The 25,015-nt window shown below is 42.0% G+C and overlaps 1 long non-coding RNA gene across 3 annotated transcripts; it reads right to left on the reverse strand.

The window, feature by feature from the left end:
• Positions 1–625: 625 nt before the first annotated feature.
• On the reverse strand, positions 626–12,012 carry LOC133443742 (uncharacterized). Of its 3 annotated transcripts, XR_009782687.1 has the most exons (6): positions 11,978–12,011; positions 11,788–11,809; positions 8,137–8,281; positions 2,475–2,920; positions 2,198–2,349; positions 626–1,420 (listed from the first exon to the last, which is right to left on the reverse strand). It is a non-coding gene; the product is annotated as an uncharacterized LOC133443742 (long non-coding RNA). The 3 variants fall into 3 exon arrangements; XR_009782686.1 differs by lacking the exon at positions 8,137–8,281 and having other exon boundaries at positions 11,978–12,012; XR_009782685.1 differs by lacking the exons at positions 8,137–8,281; positions 11,978–12,011 and having other exon boundaries at positions 11,788–11,925.
• Positions 12,013–25,015: the final 13,003 nt, after the last annotated feature.

Consider the following 25,015-nt stretch of genomic DNA (forward strand, 5'->3'; position numbering starts at 1 on the left):
TGAGAGACTGGACATCTGCTTCATCTCTCTTGATCCTTTTGATCCGTTTAAGGCTCACAATGACCTGTAACAATGATATAGTAGGGGGTATATTATACATTTCCTGAATCCTTATGGTCCTGTGAGTATTCCAGTTTTTGTATTTTGTGTCTCTGTTGTTCCTAGGTGACACAGGGATAAAATATACTATATCATTTAGGCGAAAATGGTGTAAAAATGTGTGTTGTATATAGTTTAAAGAGCTACAGTGACCACTATGTTGGTCAGAAAGATTCACATCTTAGCTTCAATGAATGCTTCAAAGGTCCCCTTTAAAATGATACCAAAGACAATATTGTGAAACATTGACAGATATCCTGTACATGAGTCTAAACCAGGATATGCACCAGCATCTAAAATGTAATTTTCTGAAGGGGGTGGGTAACTTCATGAGCTGATAACTATGATCCAGCTGCCACTCAGGAAGGGTTATCATACCAGAATATCATCTACAGACATGGATCTTTTCAAAAATCATAAGTAAGTTTGGTCACCTTGAGTGGTACTGACCAGTGAAAGTTTGGGCTCTGGCCCATGGACTAAGTGGATGAATGGATTTAACAACCAAGGCAAAATCAAATCAGGTTTATTTGTATACGTAGCTCTTTACAATAGCCAGAAGGTTAACAAAGTGATTTACATGAAGGTCCTAAAAAATAGCCTACATAAATGGGATCATTAAAACCAATGTGTAAAAACAGTTAATAAAAAGGTATGTACAGTGGTACTTAAAACCAAAAAAGATAAGTGGGTGCCATGGCTTTAAAAACAAACATCAAAATTTTAAAATCAATTAAAAAAAAAAAAAAAAAAGGTGCATGGAAGTCTGATTTTGGAAGTAGCTTTCAGTGGAACTGATTTGCAGGATTTGCTCAGATTACTCACTCATCCATGCTTGTGACCAGTGTTGGGGTAGTTATTCGAAAAAGGTAATCCATTACATATTACTAGTTACTTTTAAAAAAAGTAATCCCTTACACTACTTAGTTACTGGTTGCTGAAAGTAACTAGTTACATTACTAGTTACATTACTTTTGGATTACTCCGAAATATCACCTGAGCTGCACCATAACTCGATTGCCAATGAACAACATATACAGGGCTGTGTCAGAAAATTTGAATATTGTGATTTTCTCCACTGCAATTACAAAAACAAAAATGTCATACATTCTGGATTCATTAAAAATCAACTGAAATATTGCAAGCCTTTTATTATTTTAATATTGCTGATCATGGCGCAGGCAAGTGGAAGGTAATCATTGGAAGGCTCATTCAGGATTATGCATTCTGGAGTGCCCCATATCCACCACGGTGTTGACTGGAGACCGAATTCATTTCATGGTTTCTGTCCTGGTCCTCGTTGTTTTCAGCACCATCGTTCCTAAGAAGAAAGCACCAGAAATAATGAGCCAGGTGGCTTCTTGTACACAGGCAGAGGTTGATGTTGTAACATGTTATTGGAGTGAAAAAGTTAAGCAGTGTTGTTTTATTTCATGTGCATTGTTAAAAGGTGGTGACATTTCTTCTTTATGTAATTGACACCATTTAGTTATCCAGCTAACGAATAAGTAATACTAATATATCTTGCATTTTGTACCATTATCAATATATCTGTGCCTTTTGTGCTCTCTGTTCTTCATCCTCTCTTCCCTATTTCCCTCTTCCTGCTCTTCCCAGCTGGTCTTTGGCAGGAGGGTCCCCCCTTATGATCCAGGTCCTGCTCAGGGTTTCCTCCATCTTAAACAGGAGTTTTTCTTGCCACTGTTTGGCTTTAGGTTTTTCTCCTGGTAGGGGAGTTTTTACCTGCCCTATTTATGTAATTATTGCTCGGGGGTCATGTTCTGTGTCTCAGGAAAGAGGCTTAAGACATCTTGTATTGCAATAGATGCTATATTAATAAAATTGAATTGAACTGGATAGGGAAATGATCGCTTCCTTACATATATGCATCACCCATACGTGTTTCAATCATGCTGACAGTCAATCTGGGTATAAAACAGGATTTCTCTTGGTGTCAACTTTCATATGATAATGACATGTCCAGGTACTTTGTCTTTGTGCCGGGCTCCCTCCCTATAAAAATACTCCCTTTTTGGGTGAAACAAATATTTACTTATTCAACTTTGGTTCATCTTTCTCCTTGGGTTGAAATGTATACCTTTTAGCAAATGCCTGTTCTTCATCGTTGCAGCAACATCCAGGACGTTTATTCCAGCACTTCGTTTGGAGTTTTTCGATTTTATTTTTACAGAAACACTCAATGAGTCCATAAACAAAAGCGATTGCTCCTGCAATCCCAATTCCAATGAGCTAAATAAAAAATACAACAAAAAATATAACACATAACAATGTGAAATTAAGTTTGTTACAAACAATGTCAAACAGGCAACCGATTATTAAGTGCAGAACATTATATACATAATATTATTCCTTACCTGAGAGATTGAATACCACTCCTGTGTCTTGAGCATTGAATCGAGACCTAAAGTTGAGTTGTTACACCATCTCTGACGACCGGCACCATTCATTAATCCATATGTGCCTGACCAGCTTGTATTTGCACAGGCAAGGTACCGACCATCAAGAAGCAGCAGGATTATCCATGAAATAGCTGGATAAAAGCTCGAACAAATGGCTTGACATGACCTTGGTCTTTGAATACTCAGGCTCAGCACAAAGGACACAATGGCAGGACTAACAAAAAAAAGAGAAACATTCACTTCATTCCATTTAGGATCACACGCACATACAAACTCCACCTCGACCAACTTCTCCAAGGCAATTAGGATCACCACCAAAACTGTATTAATCACAAAAGGGTTATTCCTCAGTTTTTCCACCGCTGCAGATATCCAGGGATTATTCCTTTGCATATTTACCTCTGCATGAAGAGTGAAGAGAGAGATAAACAAGTTATTACTTTCTAAAGAAATGTGTAATTGCAATCTAACAACAAAAAATGCCATGTGAGGGAATTTGAAGACATTTCCAGCATGCTGGTTCCAAAAAAAGTGGTCCGACAGGGAGCTGCGTTCAACACTTTATTTTACATGTGCAAAGCTTCAAAAAACAACACCTCCAAAACCCGGGTGCTGAATGACAGGTTAAAAAACGAGCTTGTGTATTATCAAAACAACACATTAGGCTACTGGCAACAGAACAAACCATGCGGACACACACACTCCATGCACGGTTGAAAAACTGTGTGGCTTCCCAGCTCCTAATTCCCCTGCACATGATCACCTGTGTCTCCCTTACCTAACCTCTGATTGCCAATTATCTCCTATGCCCACTGGTGCGCAGGTGATACAATGACAACCTCCACCCACACGCACACATAAATACACACAGCACAACTCTAAATCGGCTACAACAAAATGTTTTATCTTTCTCTGTTGAGCCCTATCAAGTTCTTTTGACCACAAAGCAGCTGTAGTTTCATTCCTCTCTGACTACTTTGCAGATATTGTGATGGGAAAATATACACAGGTACCAAGAGTTACGGCCATGTTGGGGATGGTTTTTTTTTAGGGCCCGAGCACTTACAGTGCGAAGGCCCTATTGTATCTGTAGAATTAGCTTTCCTCGTTTTTCTCGTTATTTTAATTTTTCTGACAAAAGGAGGGCCTTTTTGCTCCCCTTAACGTGCCACAAAAGTCACCAAATTTTGCACGCCAGACAGGCCTGGTGAAAATTTTTATATTTAATGGTTTGTATTAATGGGCGTGGCCTAATGGCTCAACAGCGCCCCCTAGAAAACTTTGTGCCTCAAGCCCCACAAAACGATTTGACATACATGCACGAAAATCGGTACACACCTGTATCATGTCGCAACTTAAAGAAAAGTCTCTTGGCACCATGGCCGAAACCGAACAGGAAGTCGGCCATTTTGAATTAATCGTGTAATTTTGGCGCAATTTATGCGATAGACGCCAAAAAGCGCGCCCCCCCTTCATCTGATTGGCCCATATTTGATAGTTTCTACTTTCTGCTATAACGTTTAATGGTATGACATAGAGAGTCGTGGGTGGTGTCATCGGACTCGGTTTTGAGTCCTTGCACATAATTGGTGCAAATTAGCCCCGCCCCTTCTTCTGATTGGTCGATATGTGATAGTTCCTATTTTCTGCAATAACTTTTGAAGGGTTTGACATAAAGACTCCTGGGTGGTGTCATCTGCTAAATGTCCAGGCCTGAAGACATCTACGTGCAAGTCATACAAGCTTCCACTGCAGCACGCCTGAACGTGCGCAAGGGTGCGAGGTTCATCGCTGCTTGCAGCTTTAATTTGTTTTTTGTTTTTGTTTTTGACAAAATGAGAGCCTTTTTGCCCCCCTAAATGTGCCCAAAAAGTCATCAAATTTTGAACGCAAGCCAAGTCTGGCGAAAAATTTTAATTTGAAAGTTTGCATTAATGGGCGAAGCGAATGGCTCAAAAGCGCCCCCTTCAAAACTTCGTGCCTCAAGCCCCACAATACAGTTTGACGAACATGCACATGCAACGCGCGTGTGTGTGTGTGTGTGTGTGTGTGTGTGTGTGTGTGTGTGTGTGTGTGTGTGTGTGTGTGTGTGTGTGTGTGTGTGTGTGTGTGTCATGATGGCTGTTCATTCACATGTTGTGGCAAAAGGTGATGGCTGACTTCACGTGGTGACTGAGTTTTGCGTGATTCAAAATGGCAGACAAGATTTTGTCTCATCCAGTGAGAACAAAAGAACTCGGAGGCTTTATGGCCAAGATAAGAGTGTGCGTGTGTGTGCTGTGGTTAGTAAGAGAGAATGAGAGGAATAGAGACGAAAGTAAAACCCACAGACACGCACCAATGTGAAGCTAACTTCACATGTGCGCTCTGGTCATTCAACTGTGAAATGAGTAAGGGCTTTTTTTTCTTTTGTGGAAGAACACGTCAACCTGATACAGCAACATGGATGCAGCAATAGATGAACGATAAAATAAACAAACAAACTTAAGCTAATAAACCCAACCCAAGCTCAACATCCTCTTTCCCCAGCTGAACAGACCACAAGTCCAGACTTGTGTTTGTGGGAATTGAGAAATAGCCTTTGGTTTGGCCTCACTGGCTCCACCAACATCAGAAGAGCTGGCTGGATGCAGGAGATGGAGCGTGCAGCATAGCCGTCATGAATAACAACAAGATTTGGTAGGACTTCCCCCAAATCATGTTGCACAAATATAAACGGCAGTATTCCTCTCCACCTCCTGCTGTTTCTTTTGTTGACTCCAAAAAACGTCTCCGTAAGTCTCTCAATTTGTGAATGACCCGAGTTTTATTTCTTACAAAGTCACAGTCTGTCATTTTAGTAGCCAGTTACTAGAATATGGTACTGTAATTGTTCTGATTAATAGCATCCACGGCTCTGAGGATAAAAAGCTTACAGACCTCGTCCTAGTCATCAATAAATACCACCCACAACCCATCTCCCTGCATCAGTTTAGTGTGTCAGAGTCGCTCCTGTAGTTTCTTGTGCTGCCCCCCCCCTTCTCCTCCCTTTTTTCTCTTTTGTCCATGTTGCAGCATCCTTTGCCGGACACCGGAACCTGCAGGTGGTCGTGGGTGGCTTGTAGCTTGCATTACGGAGCACAAGTCTTTCCCTGACCCTGCACCCCAACCTGGGACTTGCTGATTGGGCCGGAGCTACGGTCATCCCGTTGCTGCTTCCACCTGCCTGCTGTGCTGTTGCCATCCCTGACCCACCAGTCTGGCCCTCGGCAGGAGGGTCCCCCCTTATGAGCCTGGTCCTGCTCAAGGTTTCTTCCCTCCTAAAGGGGAGTTTTTCCTTGCCACTGTTTGGCTTAAGGTTTTTCTCCCACTAGGGGAGTTTTTACCTGCAATTGTTTATGTAATAACTGCTCGGGGGTTCATGTTCTGGGTATGGGTCTCTGGAAAGCGTCTAGAGACAACTCTGTTGTATTAGACGCTATATAAATAAAATTGAATTGAATTGAATTGAATCAGTTCTGTTTACATTGGGCCTGACCAAGCACCAGCCATGTAATTTCTGGGTTGAGGCTCATGCAGAACTAAGGCTGGCTTCAAAAGTGGGTTCATCTCCATTGACCCTTATGGTAATATTTCCAACTTTAGAACAGAAAAATATTCACAACCTGGTTTGAAAAACATTTTAGTCTTAATTATTTGAGTTCACACATATTGAAACTCTGAGAGGGTGAATCTTTTTTTTACTACACCTGGAGAATGACTATAAATTATTAAAGCATTTATAATATGATTGATTGACAGTCTGCTCAGCCAATGGCTATCTGTTATCACTTCTTCATCTGTAATCGCCATGCATCCAGAATTCATAGATATACAGTGCCCTGACCCTGTATATCATGACCCTGTATACCCTGACTAAATTTGGGGCCCTCAACAAATTATTTGGAGCCCCATCCCAAATGTATCATAGGTACATAATAACCGTATAGCAACATGCCATTTACCTTGGCAACCTTTATGACTTAAAAAATACATATATTTATTTAATAATGTGCAGTACCTAATGTGCAATATCCACTGTATAATCAACAAGGCATTCAATCAATTCAATCATCAGGGCCGCTGGAAAAACAAAATTCTCCAGTCCAGACAGAGACCGGAGACATAGATTACTATCTGATGAGAAGCAGCTCAAGTGTTTGTGGTGCAAAGATTTATTTCAACAACATACCCACTTTCAAGTGAAGCATGAGTTTCCTTATGTTTTCTTTTTCTTTTTTTCTCTCTCTGTTGCCCGCTCCTTATTTGTGATGTCTTTTGGATGACATTCTAGAATCTCACCTTCTGTAGCTCTACAAGAGCCTGTCTGCACCTGCACTCCTCTGATTGGTCAGATTTTGAGTGCTGCCAATCATTGCGCGGTCACATTACAGTTCTGTTACTCTGCATTTGCAGAGTGTGGAGTAATAAATATTCTATTTTATTCTGGTATTTTAGGATAAGTCAATCGTGTGATATTGTCTAAAAAACGTCTTCTCTCTTAATAGAATTGTGCATTTTAACATTAAGAAGGGGGACATTAATCAATAACTAAATTTTAAATGTTTATATGAGGGTTAATTCAAAAGGAACCATTTCTAATAGTTTATTTTATTATTATTTAGTGGGCACTGCATTGTGTCAGTGTCCACTAAATAATGTTAGAAATATTATGATTATGTGAGAAATTTGATTGATTGAGAAACTTTACAATGATGGTCAAGAAAATTCAAAATTGATGGCATGACTCCTTCCTTTAATCGAGTTGAATGTTAATTTCTGTCAAAGTCCTCTGGTTTGAAATGAAAGCTGCAAATGATTGAACAAAATCTCTCCTCCTGAGTGCTGCTACACATGCCTGCAGCCGAGAACCGGTCTGCTGTTAGAAACCCCAGCCCAAGACAGCGCTCGTGTTGACGTGCGTGACAAGCTCGAATGAGGCATCTGTGTCTATATCTCTGGCTGCAACTGGTATGAAGAAAAACGGGTTGTAAAACCGGTTTTAGGAAACTAATGGGTCAAATGAACTTATGCTTCGACCATTGTTTTATGCAATTTATGGTCTGGTTTCTTCCTCTCAGAGGAGAGTTTTTCTTTCGACATTTGCCTGCTGTTTGCACAGGTAGAGTGATTGTATCAAAAGAAAGCTTTGATTCAATCTGCTAGTTTCCTTAGTTAGGCAATTATTATTATTATTATTATTTATTTTTATTTTTTTTTCTCATTTGTAGTTTAATTAAATTTTTTAGGTACCTTTAAAGCTGGATTTCTTCTTGTTACTACTCATATCTTTATCTGTTTGCCCCTGTTTTTTCCTGCTTTTTCCTGCCGTGGAGGTATTTTGAGTTGAGTGCTGTCTGTCAGGAGCTTTTTGTTTATTAAAGCACTTGTTTGAAACTCCTGGGGCCTGTACTACGAAGCGGGATTTGGGGTTAGCGAGGTAACTTCAGGTTTAACCCTGGGTTTTCAGGACTACGACGGTGGTTCACTTCTTATCGGGGCACATCGCCATGGTAACTTATGCTGAACCGCTAACCTGCTCCGGAGCAGGTTATGTTCCAGATACAGATCGCCGGGTATAAAAGCACCGCCCACTGACCAATCAGCTCTCTTGGAAAATGACATGCCCTTTCGAAGAGAAGCTTGGTGAAGTGGAGCTTGGTGCGCGGATCGTGAGAGGATCCCTCCGAAGAGAACGCGTATTCAGGGACCACCAAAACCCCTTTGCTTTCCCTGATGAGTACCTGTATGAACGATCCAAAAAAAAAGGAAAAAAAGAAAAAAGAGGTGGAGGAGAAAATAAAAAATAAATCAATCAATGAATAAATAAAACAAATCATCACCCAAAATCCGATGTACAGTCAATCCAAAACTAATACCAATTAAATAAATAAATCAAGAAGAAATGAAAAAGAAGATGCATTTGTAAGGGGATAGCAAAAAAGGGATTTTCAATTTCGTCCCATTCTGAGAAGTCACTTTAAAATACTAAATACCCCCCTCCTGAAAAAATAAAAAATTAAATAAAATAAATAAAAAAACCCAATTCTTTGGTACAGCATCAGCACAAGTTATCGGTCAACAACAATAGTTATAGAACCAATATATACAGACTGTCTCAGAAAATTAGAATATTGTGATTTTCTGTAATGCAAACACAAAAACAAAAAAAATGTCATACATTCTGGATTCATTACAAATCAACTGAAATATTGCAAGCCTTTTATTATTTTAATATTGCTGATCATGGTTTACAGTTTAAGATTAAGATTCCCAGAATATTCAAATATATGTTTATATCCCTATGAATTTACGCATTTATACAGTCAGCGATCTTTTGCCAGCTGTCTTTCCTGCATTTTGCAGCTGCAACTGTGTTGCTTTTTGCCTGTATTATATGCCTATACTCATCATATTTCCGTAAAATTATTGTTTGCTCTTCGCTACTGAAATAAGCGGCTCTGACAGCGGACTTCTCCATGCTTGCGATTGGTCATGCGCTGAAAACACTGCCCCTTTTATGTGCACGCGCTCATATCCAGAGTGGAGAAACCTGGGTTGATATACCGAGTTGATAACCACCGTCGTGTGACCGCTTAGCGTGATTGCAATTGTCCCGCTTAGTGAATCTGGATAAGGAGAAGATATCCTGGATATGTTGAACTTGCTTCGTAGTACAGGCCCCTGGGGTCCGTTTTACAAAGCAGGTTCAACAAACACTGAGTCTAATCCTGAACTCTTGATCTACTCTGAGATCGGAAACTCTGAGTTTTCGGTTCCAGAACAGCGGATTTGAGGTAATTTACTCAACTCTAAGTAGTTTCACCGGGAGTTAAGCGCGAGCGTGAGGGAAATAAAAAGCCATCATCAGTAGAGCGCTGATACAAGGATTCACCATGGCAACCGGCGACACAAAGAGCGACATACATTTTCTTTTTTTTCTTTTTAACTTTATTTATCTTTTCAATTTACAAAATCCCTTTGAGGAAACTTTAGTTTGCATCTCAAGATCCACATACTTCACGCCACTGGAGTTAGAAGTGTTAATACGTGCATATGGCGAGTATGAGAGCATATTTTGGAAAAAAAAAATGAAATTTTATTGTCATTTAGATCAGGGCCGTCAATTGGGTACGGCAGCTGCCACACCTCGGCTTCAGGGGAAAATGTAAATGTTTTTTTTTTTAAATACATTTATGGAATTACTCTGTATCTATTTGTATTGATTTATTCTATTAATTCATACATATAAAATAACTACAAATGCATATCAGAACAACATGATGGATTTCAGTAGGTATTATCTTTCCCAACACTTGTACCCCCCTCATATGTTGAAATGTCCCAGCGTCCCTGACGACAGTGGTCTCTATCAATCTGGTTTTTAGTGCGCTCTGCAGTGTTAACTTACAAAAATGAAAAGGAAGCAGACAACCACGCAATAAAAAAAAAGAAAGAAGGCAAGTGATGAGTCCAGAAGATATTAACGAGGCTGTTAGCCACTGATGGATTAATTATGCAAGTTCATCTCAAAGTAAGATATAAATCCTCTTATACATCTGTTTAAGGGAAATATTTGACTTTTTTTTTACTCCCCCTCTCCTTTTTGCATTTGGACTTTAACTGTTTGAATTTAAAATCTGATGTCCCTGTGATATTGTTGCACTGACATAGTGAATAAAGTGAACGAGTTAAATTGCGTTTGTCAGATACGCTTTTTCCGCTCTCTAACTCTGCCGCTTGCTGTCCGTGGTGCAGAAAACGGATGCGTATTGCGTAAAGACCCATTGGCTGAATTGACGCCACTGAGGGAGGAGACAGAGAGAAACTCCAGGTTCGCTGAAATAAACCTGGTCCCGACCAGGTTAGGTTCAGAGCGTCTGTTACTACGGTAACTGACCGAGAGCTTAAGTTACCTCTCTTTGTGAAACAGGCTAGAGTTACTCCTCTTTCTCTGGTTTGAGTTACCTCCCTTTGTGAAACGGAAAACTCAGAGTTTCCCTCATTTCAGGGTTAACAGACTCAGAGTTTTCACTAAACCTGCTTTGTGAAACGGACCCCTGCTCGTCCAGCCTCCTGCATGGTTGGAGTAGCGTGAAAATGATGATTTTACCGACTTTGAATTAATACGTTTTTTTCAAGATATCTTAAGAAAACAGAAGTCCTTCCTAAGTTGCTTCAAAAGGCTTTTTTTTTTCTTTTTTCTTGAGGTATTTAGGACAAAAAACAACAAAAAGAGAAAAATACATTACTTATCAACTGGCCTCCACAAAATGACCTCACAGGACATCCCAGTACTTAATGGCATCCTGGGAAAATGTACATTTCTCTTTCCCTTTTATTTCTCTTTTCCCTTGTCTCCTGAAGATTGAGGGCAATTATTTCCAAATTGGACCAACAGTTTAAAAGCTCTCTTTTTACTTGTCAAACTTAATTTCTCAACATTCGTTGGGCAGTCAACTCAGAAGCTGTTTCATGAACTTTATTGGGCTTTTATCATCATGATTAAGGAAAAAGGAAGCTGGCAGGAAGCAGGTCTTTTGTCTTTAGTGCTTGTTGTGGTAAACAAAAGCAGATTGTTCCCCATATCAATTTGGTGTAGATTTTAACATTGGACGCTTTTTCTGACACAACCCTGCGTATATTCTTCTTAGTGGATGGGCAATGCTTGGTTCAGTGTTGCTGTGTAATTAAAATAAGAAAATGTTAATTATAATCGGGTTCAGCTCTCCAAATGAGAAAGACCACTGACCCAGAAAATTAATAATAATTATAAATTGATAAAAAAAATCATAATAATCATCAGTGATAGAATAGAATAGAATATATTCACCAAAAGGTTGGAGACAGTCACATATGATTATAAACAAAACACATAATGATTTATGGATGATCTAAACCTCACATTTAAGTTAAAAGGTTTAAATTGAATTATTGATTAAATTGATGTTGGAACTACATTTTTTTGTTGCTAAATTTGCATGTAAAATATACAACATATGGCAAGGTAGTTGGGAAAATGTCATGAATACCACACTGTTGCATAAAAAAACTGTTTTGAAACTTTCAAGGCTAATTTTGAAAGACATTTGCAGTCGTGACAAAAAGTGCAGCCACTTCCAATGGTACGGTTGGCGATAAATCCTTTCATGGTTTGTTTCAGTACAGAAGTTTTAATGTTGTAACTCCAAACATGAACTATCTTCATCTAAAATGTTAAAAGTGCAACATTTACAAAGGGAGTGCTTACCTGAAGTCTGAACTCAGGACAACTGGAACAGCAAGCGCATGAAATAAAAGAGAAGAAATCGTATAGTTATTTCATTGGCTCTTTTTTTAGGAAGAATATTCAAAAAAGAAAAAAAAGCACTATAAAAGTAAAAATAATAAGAGATATTGCAAAATATTGTTTTTTAGAAATGAAAAGGCAGAATTCTTACAGTTAAAGAAACAAATCGGTCTCTCAAATGTCTCTTAGATTTGTCCTCTCTCTTTCACTTAGATGCCTTTTAATACCCATGAAATAAAGGAGGAGTTCTCCAACCAACCAATCTACTGCTTGTTCTTGTCACACTTCTGTGGAAGAATAAAACACCACGTATTAGTTTAAAGACTTTGCAAATATCCAAAGAATGTGGAGGTTTAGAGTTACCTAACTTCCAGTATTACTTCATAGCCAATAAATTACAGTATATTGTAAAATGGTCGAAAAATCATCCTTTAGATAGTCAATGGCTGGACTCAGAGTAAGTGTTTTGCAATGATCTGGAAATCTCAGAGTTACCATTTATTAGTCAAAGCATTAAACATCATAAATGTTTCAAAAGCATTAATATTAGCTACAACTCTGACAGCCTGGTGGGAATTTCTTAAAGTAGCTAAAATTTCACTTTTTCCATGTGACCGTACACCCATATGGAACAACCCAGAAATCCTGAAAAATGATAAAAGGATGGTGAACTTTGCTCAATGGAGAGACCAAGGAATACGGTATCTACAGCATGTAATCATAGGAGGACAGTTTGTACCTTTTAATACACTTATTGTTCAATATGGAATTAGCAGTAATAAATGTTTAGAATACCAACAACTTAAGGTCATAATAAATAAAACATATAAAATTAACCAATTAGACCTACAACTTCACGCCAGGATAATAGAATTATTGAACCATAGCACTCTAAAGTTGTTATCAAAACTTTACTGGTTAGTGTCTAAAATAGATAATTCAGTCTCTGTTCCGATTTCAAAATGGGAGGCGGATCTCTCTCTTAACCAGATTTCCAACCAGATTTCTTGGTCACAAATATGTTTAAATACTTTTACTATGACTAAGAACCCAAACTTACAACTTATACAGTACAAAGTTCTTCATAAAATACATTATACAGGACAAAGGATGTTCCAGATCGGCTATGTCACCTCTAATATCTGCTCACAGTGCACAGAGAACACCCCTGATAATTATATGCATGCTTTATGGTTTTGTACACCGGTATGGAGGTTCTGGACGGAGATTTGTGAGGATTTATCCACATGGATCAACTACAGAATCCCAGTGTGCCCCACGATATGTATATTATCTGGGAGATATTCAAATGGAATCTAACTGGACACACCTGGTTCTCACTGCCTTATGTATCGTAAAGAAAACCATTCTAGTGAATTGGAAACAAAGGTCCAGTACCTCCACGGGTCCAGTACCTCCACGGGTACCGTACCTCCACGGGCGCCGGGGGCGCCCGTGGAGGTACGGTGGGGCTCTGGTCCGGCTCGGAGGGCCGGCCACCGTCAACTTGGATGGCCGGTGGGGGAGGGTGGGCGTCCTTCCAGGGCCGGCTCCGCTGGTCCTGCCTCCTAGCTTCGGCCTCCACTCCCCCTCCTTCCCCCCCCTACACGATTCATACGCACATAGGCGGAGGGGCGGGGGGTCCGGGGTGTGAGGGACATTGTCCCGCGTGGCCCGGCACTCCCCGCCTCACGGTTTTAATAACACTGTAGACACTGCACATTCAACATTTAATAAATATTTAACAACGATACTTAGTTCTGGAGGGGGGGGGGATCATTGTCAGTATGATACTCTGACCTCCCCCTCCCTGTTTCTAAAGCATTAATTACATGCACCCAACACTAGGGTCGGGAGGGGGGTCCACATTAACCCCGTTCCCTCGCCGGCCTGGGATAGGTGGGTCGCGATGCCCGGGCCTGGCGGGGCTCGCCGCGCAGCCTGGGGTGCCTTCTGGCGGTGCTGGACCCCCCCGGGGAGGGGAAAACGGTGCGTGAGTGTGCGTCTTTGTCGATGAGAATGCGGTATGGAAGGGTCCTGCCATGGAGGATTTGGGCCTCCATTGGCAGGACAACAAAATTTTATAATTTATTGATATTATTACTATACAAAGATGGTTATTATTATTATTATTATTATTATTATTATTATTATTATTATTATTGCTGCCTCTGCGGTGGGGCGCCCCTCTGGTCCTGGAGGGCCACTTTCGTCGGGGTGGGTGCACCTGCCCGCGTCGGCACCTGCCTCTGTCTCTCCGGGCAGGGGTTGTTGGCCTGGAGGGTGAGGGCCTCCTGGCCACATGTCCGGCCCGGACCGAGTGGCTGGGGTTCGCCTGCCACTCGCGGCAGGATCCCTGGCTGCCACTTCCCGTGTCATGGGGGCCCCGCCCACGGGTCTCCTCGGCTGCCACTGGGGGGGGGGGGGGGGTCACTGGTGGTGGGTTGCCTTCCCGCCCTCTGTGGGGTTGCTGGTGGCCTGGGTTCCGGGTTCTTCCTTGTCGGCCTCTGGTCTCGCGGGTGGCGGGGTTGCTCCCTGTAGCACGTCTCGTGCTACGGGGCCCGACTGACAGGATAGAGAGGACATGGAGTTTAGTGCAGAACCCTTTATTTGTCAAACACCGCCACACGTGCACAAGCACCTTCTCCCAGATCAGCAGCAGCTTCCCAGTATCAGCAGCAGCTTCTCCCCCCCTTGCTGCTGTCCAGCCCTCCTTATAAGGCAGGCAGGGTGGAGAGGTTGATGGGACACACCTGTGACCCATCACCTGAGTGGCTGCAGCTCCTCCACCCTGCCACACTCCCCCCGCCCCCCTCCCCCACTATAGATACACTTCAGGTAGACCTTTGATAGGATTATTACACACACACACACACACACACACACACACACGCACACACACACACACACACACACACACACACACACACACACACACACACACACACACACACACACACATACATACACATAGCCATATACACACACACACACACTCACGCACACACACATAAATATATATATTCATACATGCACACATACACACACATAGCCACACATACATATACAGTACACACACACACACACACACACACATAGCCACACACACACATACACAGCCACACAAACATATACATACACACACATACACACACACACACACACACACACACACACATAGCCACATAGACATGTACATACACACGCATGTATACACACACATACACACACACCCCCCAAAAAAACAACTCACTGGGTTTGTATGTGTATATACATGTATGTGTATGCGTATGTATGCATATATATGTATATATATATATATATATATATATATATATATATATATATATATATATATATATATATATATATATATATATATTAAATATAGTAATAATGCACATATATATGCCTTAGGTTTTTACCGGCATGGTATCAACCATTAATATGTGTGCAGACAAGGTAAAAAAAAATAAAGAAAGAAAAAATAAAGAAAAATGGGAAGAGTTTTAGTTAGTTTCTAGAATTGGTATAGAACTTTGTGTGTCAGAGTTGAATGTAACTCGTTGATTTGTTAATGATACTATGATAAAGTTGATGATACTCTACAAGCTTTATTTCTTATAGCTGATCCTCGTCCATCTCGGCTCTCTGGTGGGACCATCGATAGATACGTTGCAGTTCGCCTACGAGCACAACATCGGAGTGGATGATGTCATCATCTTCCTCCTGCACAGAGCCCTCTCCCACCTTGAGAAGCCTGGAAGCACTTTAAGAGTCACATTCTTTGACCTCTCCAGTGCTTTTAACGCCATCCAGTCTCTGCTTCTGAAGGACAAACTGGTTTGGACCACCACCGCACATTGTTGATTACAGACTATCTCACCAACCCCCCACAGTATGTGAGGAGTAATGACTGTGTTTCGGACATAGTGGCCTGCAGTAAAGGGACTCCACAGGGAACACTCTTGGCTCTTTTCGTTTTCACCCTGTACACTGCAGACTTCAGGCACATTTCTGCACACTGCCACTTGCAGAGGTTCTCTGACGACTCTGCCATCGTCGGCCTCATCACTGACAGCAATGACAGGGAATACAGAGAACTGATCATGGACTTTTACCCCCTTTTCCACCGACCAGTTCCAGGGCTGGTTTTGGGCCACTGCTGAGTTTGGAACCGGGCTTTCTGTTTTCACTGACAAACAACTGGCCCCGGGTCAGAAAAACCGGTTCCAAGGTAGCACCAACTCTTTGCTGGACTAGAGGGAAGAACCGCTGACGTAAGCAGAGGGGGCAGAGTTATTAAGACCAACGGCAATAGCCGTTGCGAGACGGAAACATTTTCAAATAAGCGACAAATTAATATGGATACAGCAAAGCAGCAGTGGTCTGAGGAGGAGACAACCTGTCTTTTAGCAATATGATCCACGGAGGGGGATACATGGACCAAGTCCGTTTTAGAGCAAATACGTTGTTGTTGCCAACGCCAATGCAAACGCAGCGATGTAAACCGACGTTTGCAGTGACGTAACTAACATTTGTAGTGACGTAATGACGAGGCTCCCCTTAGCACCCGAGCCATGGAAAAGCAAACCGGTTCTCAGCTGGTTCACAAGTTGAATGAGTTGTGAACCAGCACTGGAACTGGTTTGGTAGATAAGGGGTATTTGTGGACTGGTGTCAGTGGAACCGCCTCCAGATCAACTCAGGGAAAACTCAGGAGCTGATAGTGGATTTCCGCAGGTGCAATAACACCCCTCAACACTTGTTAACATCCAGAGAATGGACATAGAGACAGTGGACTCCTATAAGTACCTGGGTGTTCACCTGAACAAAAAACTGGACTGGACTCAACACCCATGAACTTTACAGGAAAGGTCAGGGCCAACTCTACCTGCTGCGGAAACTCAGGTCCTTTGGAGTGCAGGAAGCGCTCCTCAGGACCTTGTTTGACAAAGTTGTGGCATCATCCATCTTCTCCGCAGTGGTCTGCCTCGGCAACAGCATCTCCACAACTGACAGGAAGAGACTGGACAAACTGATTAAGGCCCCTCGGTCTTGGGTTCCCCCCTGGACTCAGTGCAGGTGGGAGAGAGGAGGATGATTACAAAGCTATCATCAACAATGGACAATATTTCCCCCCACATGCAGGACACCATTAGTGTGCTGAGCAGCTGCTTCAGTGACAGACTCCTTCATCCCAAGTCTGTGAAGGAGTGATGTCGTAGGTCCTTCCTTCCTGCTGCTGTCAGACTGTTTAACAACCACCTCTGACCCCGCCAGTAGATCACACACACATACACACACACTTAAGGACCGGGAACTGTGGAATATTAATAATAATGTGCAGTACTTAATGTGCAATATCCACTGTATAATAACCACTGTATGTAATAATAATATAATAACGTACAACTGCTTTGTCTTCTGTCTTTCTTCTTTTTTGTCTTGCTGCATGCAACATTTCCCCATTGTTGTTACCCAGTGACATGCTGAAAATGTACTGAGTACTTGGATGGGAGACTCAGGTGGAGTCTGGGCTCCTGTTTAGACCCTGTCTAAACGCAGAACACGCACTGTGCGTAGGGCCCATCCTCCAACGGGGGCCAGGTTTTGCGCAAGAGGACACATTCGCACAACAGTTTATATGCGCAATGTATGCGTATATGTGCTACCGTGAGGCGGAGGAGAGAAAAGAGACCTGTAATCTGACCATGGAATGATTGACAGCACTCAACATCCCACTCAGAGGGGTGTGCCTGCAGGCAGGCACTTGCAGAGCTACAGAATGTGAGAGTTCACATGTCATCCAAAAGACATTGGCCCGGTTTCCCAGATCAGTTAAGTAGCTCTTAACAGCAAAGGACTTCTTTCAAACCTTCTTAAGGAGCCTGTGAAAGAAAAACGCGTTTCCCAGAGTCGCTCTTAGCTTAAGAATCTCTTTCATTAAGAAGGAAATGTAAGATGCTGCTGACCCAGTCTTTACAATTACCTTTACCTTCTTAGTGAACAAAGACTCACAGATCCAGGCGCGTCAGGCAAATCAATATCACACCAAGCAATGAGATATTAAAACAATGTACACCGCACAAATTTGTATCTATTTTATACTTTAGATTTATATTGTTTAGCATTCATTGGTGACAGCAAAGGGGAAATAAAAAGAAAAATAAGGAATAACAAGTGTGTTCCTGTATATGCTTTATGCATTACGCACAAATAAAACAAACATCATGACTATCATTTATCACACGTGTGAGATACCATGGCTGCTATACAGCATATTCTCGCTGCAAATCAACCGCGTCGCCTTGCGTGAAGCAGAGCGGTTTATATGAATGCATTGCTGCGTCAGCACTTCAATCCCCTGGATGTGCTGTTGGACCGGGCTGTCCAGATGAGGTACCGGCTTCCACGGGCTGAGATACAACGCCTCATCACGTTGGTGTCTCCACATATCCGGAGGGAAACCCGGTGCAATTTGGCCCTGAGCGTGGAGGTCCAGTTACTGGCTGCACTGTGTTTTTACGCAGTGGGCAGCTTCCTGGAGGTGGTGGGGGACGGCATCGGACTGAGCAAGGCGTCGGTGTCACGGAGTGTGGAAACCGTGACACCGATCCTCCTGCGCCATGCCCGAGCGCACCTACTGTATATGTGTGATGACAGGGAAGCAGCAGTGGGATGACCAGAGGGGGGCGCAAGCAGGCGGAAGCAGCAACAGGATGATCGGTGGGGGGGGGGGGGGGGCAACTATGACTACTGACTCTAACACACTAGAGTTTACACTACCTAGAGATTTACCAACCAGCTAGAGGTTTACTAAACGCTAACTATAGGCTTTACTAAACAGAAAGGTTTTAAGTTTAGTTTTAAAGGTGGAGGTGGTGTGAGGTTCTTTTGAATTAAGTTGTCATTATGAAACAATCAGAATCAAGTCAGTTTGGAGAGCTGACTGTGTTTTAGACAATGCTTATCACATGTTACCAGTTACAACAGCCACTCCCTAAACTACTCAGGGGTTTGGGCTGGTCCACAACTGTTTCATGGTCAGTTGGATATTCTGTTGGAACACCCTCAACAGAAAGGATGTCTGTTTGTTCTGAACAACATAGATTAGTTGTTCTTCAACTAAAATGTCCTGTTTATCTGTTTGTTGCCTCCCATTGTCCATCCACCGTCTACCATTGGTTGTCTTAACATAACCGACGCCTGTCAGTTTCTCAAATAAATACCTCCTGCAAAGAAGGACCCAACAAGCATTTCGTCGAGAGCCACAGAGAGAGAGCCATGTTGCTCGACAGGGCTCCGACTTTGCTTCCCTTCTGCGCAGAAGGCCTGAAAATCATTTCTAACAGTCTCTGTGTCTTTCCTAAGTTATTAATTTATGTTGTGATGATTTAGGAACCTAACAGTGGTGTCAGCCTCCTTAACCCAGATTGGAAGTTGGTTCCATAGTAATGGTGCCTGATAGCAGAACGCCCGCCCTCCAAATCAACATTTAGATACTCTAGGAACTACGAGTAAACCTGCACTCTGAGAGCGGAGAGCTCTGCCAGGAACATAAGGCACTATCAGGTCTTGTAAATACTGCGGAGCTAAGCCGTTTTGAGCTTTATATGCAAGTAATACAATTTTAAATTCGATTCTGAATTTTACAGGTAGCCAATGGAGCGACGCTAACACTGGAGAGACGTGGTCTCTCCTGCTGATTCCTGTCAGTACTCGTGCTGCTGCATTCTGGATCAGCTGGAGCCAATTCAGCAAATTACTTGGACATCCTACTAACAACACATTACAGTATTCCAGTCTAGAAGATACAAACGCATGAACTAGTTTTTCTGCATCACTCTGCGAGAGGATTTTCCTATTTTTTGCAATATTACAGAGATGGAAAAACACTATTTTACAAACCTGATTAATATATGGTTTAAACGACAAATCCTGATTGAAAACAACACCAAGGTTTCTCACAGTTGCACTGGAAGCCATCGCAACACCATCTAATCTCTTCCTAAAATGCTCTGGACCAAGAATGATAACCTCTGTTTTATCTGAATTTAGAAGCAAGAAATTTCTGGACATCCAGTCCTTGATGTCCCTAAGACATGCCTGAAGTTTAACTAACGGTTCTGTTTCATCCGGCTTCATAGACAAATAGAGCTGCGTATCATCAGCATAGCATATGAAAGTGTATGACGTGATTCTGGATTATACTTCCCGAGGGCTGCATGTATAAACTGAACAAGATTGGCCCTAGCACTGAACCCTGCGGAACACCATAACAGACCCTTGACTGTTCGGCAGAAACCTCATGTACATGAATAAACTGGAACCTGTCAGATAGATATGATTTAAACCAACGTAGAGCTATCCCTTTAATCCCAACAACATGCTCTAACCTGTGCAGTAAAATGCCATGATCAACAGTGTCAAAAGCAGCACTGAGGTCCAGTAGAACCAATATGGACACTAATCCCTTATCTGAGGCCATAAGGAGGTCATTCGTGACTCAAACCAGTGCTGTCTCTGTGCTATGATCAGGGCTGCACATAATTATTTTGGTCTGGTGCTCAGAGGAGCCCCTGGATATGTGACTTGGGGCTCCAAAAACGCGGTGACCCGTCTCGCCGGATCGATAAAAGAGGGATGCAGGAATATGTTATAGGCAAAATGATATTTATTCACTTATAAAGATGAATGGCTCAATATGGTCCTTTACAAAGTTAATTTATTTCAATAATTCAACTAGAATATGGTGTAAAAGTTAATTTATTTCAATAATTCAACTAGAATATTGTGTAAAAGTTAATCTTTTTCAATAATTCAACTTAAAAGGGGAAACTAATATATTACCTAGTCTTATTACATCCAAAGCAAGATATTTTGAACCTTTATTCGAATTTTGATGATGGAATTGTTTATTGATTTCATAAAATATTCTCTAATTTATTTTTTATTTGGGGTTTTCATAAACTGTGAGCCATAATCAGAGAGCAGCGTCTTGCTGGTGCAGGTAACTGCTGCACGCAGTGACGGACACTGGCTGATTTATGGTTCCGCGTTGCACCAACGCAGAGCTTACGGGGTAGGATACACGGGAACGCGAACGTAAGGTACGCGTCGCCGCGTAACATCATGCAGCCACTTCTCGGCAAACACACGTTTTCTGTTCGACTCGGGTAGTGGTTCAGTTTGGCGTCTCTTTGTAGTTGGTGGTGGTGGAACGCCAAAATAATTACTTAATGGCGCTTGCTTCTTGGACATTTTGACGAGACGTGTCAGGGTTTGTTCAGTAAAGCTGCTTGTGACGGTAGATCCTTACATCTCTTCCTGCCCAACCCAACGCCGCAACGAGCATGGAGGGGGAGTAAGGACGCGCTGTGATTGGCCAGTACCAACTTTGAGTGGCAGTTCTGGGGAAAAGCTCTCGCAATAGATTTTTTAATATTAGTATTCTGGTCTGGCCACAACCAATAATATGAGCCCCAGCTGTTGGTACGCAAAAGCGCTTCGCAGCACAAGATTGACAGCACACTGTGGATTTTGACGGCGCATGCGCTCTGGCGGCCCACTTATGTGCAGCCCTGGCTATGATGCATTCTGAACCCTGACTGAAAGACTTCAAACAGATAATTTCTATACAAATAGTCACATAACTGGCTTGAAACTACCTTTTCCAGAATGTTACGGTGTCACCTCCACTCATTCCACCTAACACTCACCCTCCACAACAACCAGCTTGCCCCACCCCCACAGCTCGTGCACTGCGTGCTCTTCGCCGCAGGTGATGTGAGTTGTGGGTGATTGGGGAAGGAGCTTCCAGCAGGGTCCAGCACAGCTGCAGCCACTCTCCTCATCAGATCCCTCTGCCTACTTAAACCCCGGTTTTCCAGCCACTCATCGCCAGATCTTCCCTAAGAATGGCCTGTTTTTGCCCTCACCGTTGTGCTGCAGCCCGGCTTGACCCCTTACCCACCTACTCCACTCCTTCACCCTGCTGTCACCCCAGCCTGCCTTGGATCCAGCCCGCCAGGCCTCAACCCTTTTCCCCCACAAACAGCAATAAAGACCCTACCGGGCACTAAACCAAATCTCTGCCATCCTGTGTCGTGCACTTGAGCCCAACGCCTACCGAGACATAACACAGAATTTTAGATACAAATGGAAGGTTGGAAATTGGCCTATAATTTGCTAAGGTGTCTGGGTCAAGAGAAGGTTTTTTAAGTAAAGGTTTAATTACTGCCACTTTGAAAACCTGTGGTACATATCCTAAGTTTAGGGACAGGTTGATTTGGTCTAGTATTGTCGTACCAATAAGAGAAAAAACATTTTTGAATAGTCGAGTCGGGATGGGGTCTAACATACATGTGGTTGACTTAGCTCTATTGACGAGTGAGGTCAGCTCAGGGAGGTCTATAGGATCAAAACAGTCTAGAGACAAGTCAGAGCCTAGGGAAGTCGCTAAAGCGGAAGAAACGCCCACAACCGGCTGGTTGATTTATTCTCTAATTCTCGTGATTTTACTGTTAAAGAAGCTCATAAAGTCTTCACTACTGAGACCTGCAAGAATGCACGGCTCAACAGAGTTGTGACTCTTTGTCAGCCTGGCTACAGTGCTGAACAGAAAACGTGGGTTACTTTTGTTATCCTCTATCAACGTTGAATAATAAGCTGTTCTGGCTTTGCGAATGGCTTTTTTATATACTATTAGAATATCTTTCCATTCACGGTAGGAGTCTACTGACTTACAAGAGTACCACTTCCTTTCCATTTTACGCATGTTTTGTTTCAATATGCGGATATCTGAATTATACCAGGGAGTTAAGCTCCTGTGGCTAGAAACCCTCCTTTTCAAAGGAGCAACTTCATCTAAAGCTGAATGCAAGAAATCAGCTGTGTTACTAACACGAAAATCAACATCAGAGGTAGAACCCAGGTCACTGGCCTCTACTGCTTCACTATTTTCCACTGTCGTAAGATGAGCAATGGCCTCCTTAAATTTAGCAATAAACTTCAGACAAACATTTGCTAAAATAATACCTCCTATTTTGCACTTCAACATCAACAATATTAAATTCAAACGTTACTAAATAGTGGTCGGATAAAAGGGTGACACCAACAGACCATCAGTTTCAACACCATAGGTGAGAACGAGATCGAGAGTATGATTAAAACAGTGCGTCGGTTTGTCCACTTTTTGTGAGATACCCATTGATTCTACAAGAGAATTGAAAGCTAATTTAAGATTATCGCTTTCAACATCCATATGAATATTAAAATCACCCACTATGATGAATTTATCTGTACTGATCAATAATCCAGAAAGGAAATCTGAAAATTCAGACAGAAACTCTAGATAAGCACCAGCAGGGGGCCGGTACACTACCACTAACACAACTGGCTTCTCTGATTTCCAGCTCGGAAATTTCAGACTAAGCGTGAGGCTTTCAAATGTATTATAATTGCACTTAGGTTAAATTTTTGTTTGGAGACTGGAGTTATAAATTGCTGCGACTCCTCCGCCTCGGCTTGTGTTTCTAGGAATGTGATGATTAAAGTAGCCGGGCGGAGTCGATTCATTCAAACTAACATACTCTTCCTCCTGTAACCATGTTTCTGTTAAGCAGAAAATATCACTCCTGCTCTCTGTAATTATATCTTTTACTAACAGAGATTTGGAGCTTAACGATCGTATATTTAGTAGTCCGCATCAAATTTTTCGGTCTCTTATTGGTACCAAATGTGCATTCGTTTTAATTTTTACAAGGTTATTTTGGTTAACGCCTCCAAAACGCCACACTTGGTGAACTTTTGGAGGGCTGGGAACTGCAACCACTTCTATTTTGCTAGGCACCTGGTTACAGTTGCCAATTACATCATGTAATCCTATAGTTTTAGAGTCGCCAATTACATAATGCAATCCTACAGTTTTATTGGCAGGCGTTGGTCCTCGAGAAGCAGCAGAGAAGTGTCTTAAACTGCAGCTCTGCATCCTGGCCTGGACCCTGCGTTGTCAGGGGGAGGGTCTAATAAAACAGGCCAAATTACTAGAGACAAGAGCAGCACCAACCCGGGTGGGATGAATGCCGTCTCTTCTAATCAGACCGGGCTTTCCCCAGAACGTCTCCCAATTGTCAATAAAGGCCACGTCGTTTTCTGAACACCACCGATACAACCAGCGACGGAGCGAGAGCATGCGACTAAACATGTCATCGCTGGTCAGATTGGGGAGGGAGAAACCTATTGAGTCCGACATGGTTTTGGCGTAGTTACACACCGAGACAATATTCATTTTGGTCACTTCCGACTGGCGAAGACGGGAATCATTAGCTCTGACATGGATGATAACTTTACCAAATTTACGATTACCCTTTGCCAGTACCTTCAAATTTGCTTCAATGTCACCCGCTCTACACTACGTTTCCTCTGGTCTCCGCGTGCGGGGAAAAAAAAACTTCACTGTAGCTGGCCAGAAATAACGGAGTAATGCACCGTTTGGTAACGGTAATTGCGTGACTGAATTTAAAAAGTAATGTGTTAGAGTTACCGCAAAACTAACAGCGTTACTGTAACCCGTTACTAAATAACCAAAAATAAATAGTAATGTATGCAAATGTAATTCCACAATAGCATTATAATTTTCCACATATGCATGAGTTATTTGGGACAAAAATGAAATTAAAATGCAATAATTCAATTTGAATTTTCATTTTCACATACTTGTATGGGCATTCTATGACAATATTAAAATGAAAATGGAAAAGCTGTTTCACATTTCATTTTGAAAGATTTAACCTGATTTACAGAGGACAATATTCAAATGCAATAAGAGAAACAGCGCCCCCAGGTTAATGCATTTACATTTAAATGTCACCAAGCTCTTTTCTGGACAAGATTTAAATTAAAATGCAATTTTCTAACAACTTGCAAATTAAATTGAAAACGGCATTTCACATTTCATTTTCAAAGACTGAAACTGCGACACAAAGGACAATATTAAAATGCAATAAGAGAAACAGCGCCCCCAGGCTATTGCATTTACATTTTAAATGTCACCAAGCTCTTTGTTGGACAAAATTCAAATTAAAATGCAATTTTCTAACAACTTGAATGTTCAAATGACAAGGGCATTTCACATTTAATTTACAAAGACTGAAACTGCTCAACAACGGACTATATTCAAATGCAA

This window comes from Cololabis saira, chromosome 5 (assembly GCF_033807715.1).
Source record: "Cololabis saira isolate AMF1-May2022 chromosome 5, fColSai1.1, whole genome shotgun sequence".
Lineage (NCBI taxonomy): Eukaryota > Metazoa > Chordata > Actinopteri > Beloniformes > Belonidae > Cololabis > Cololabis saira.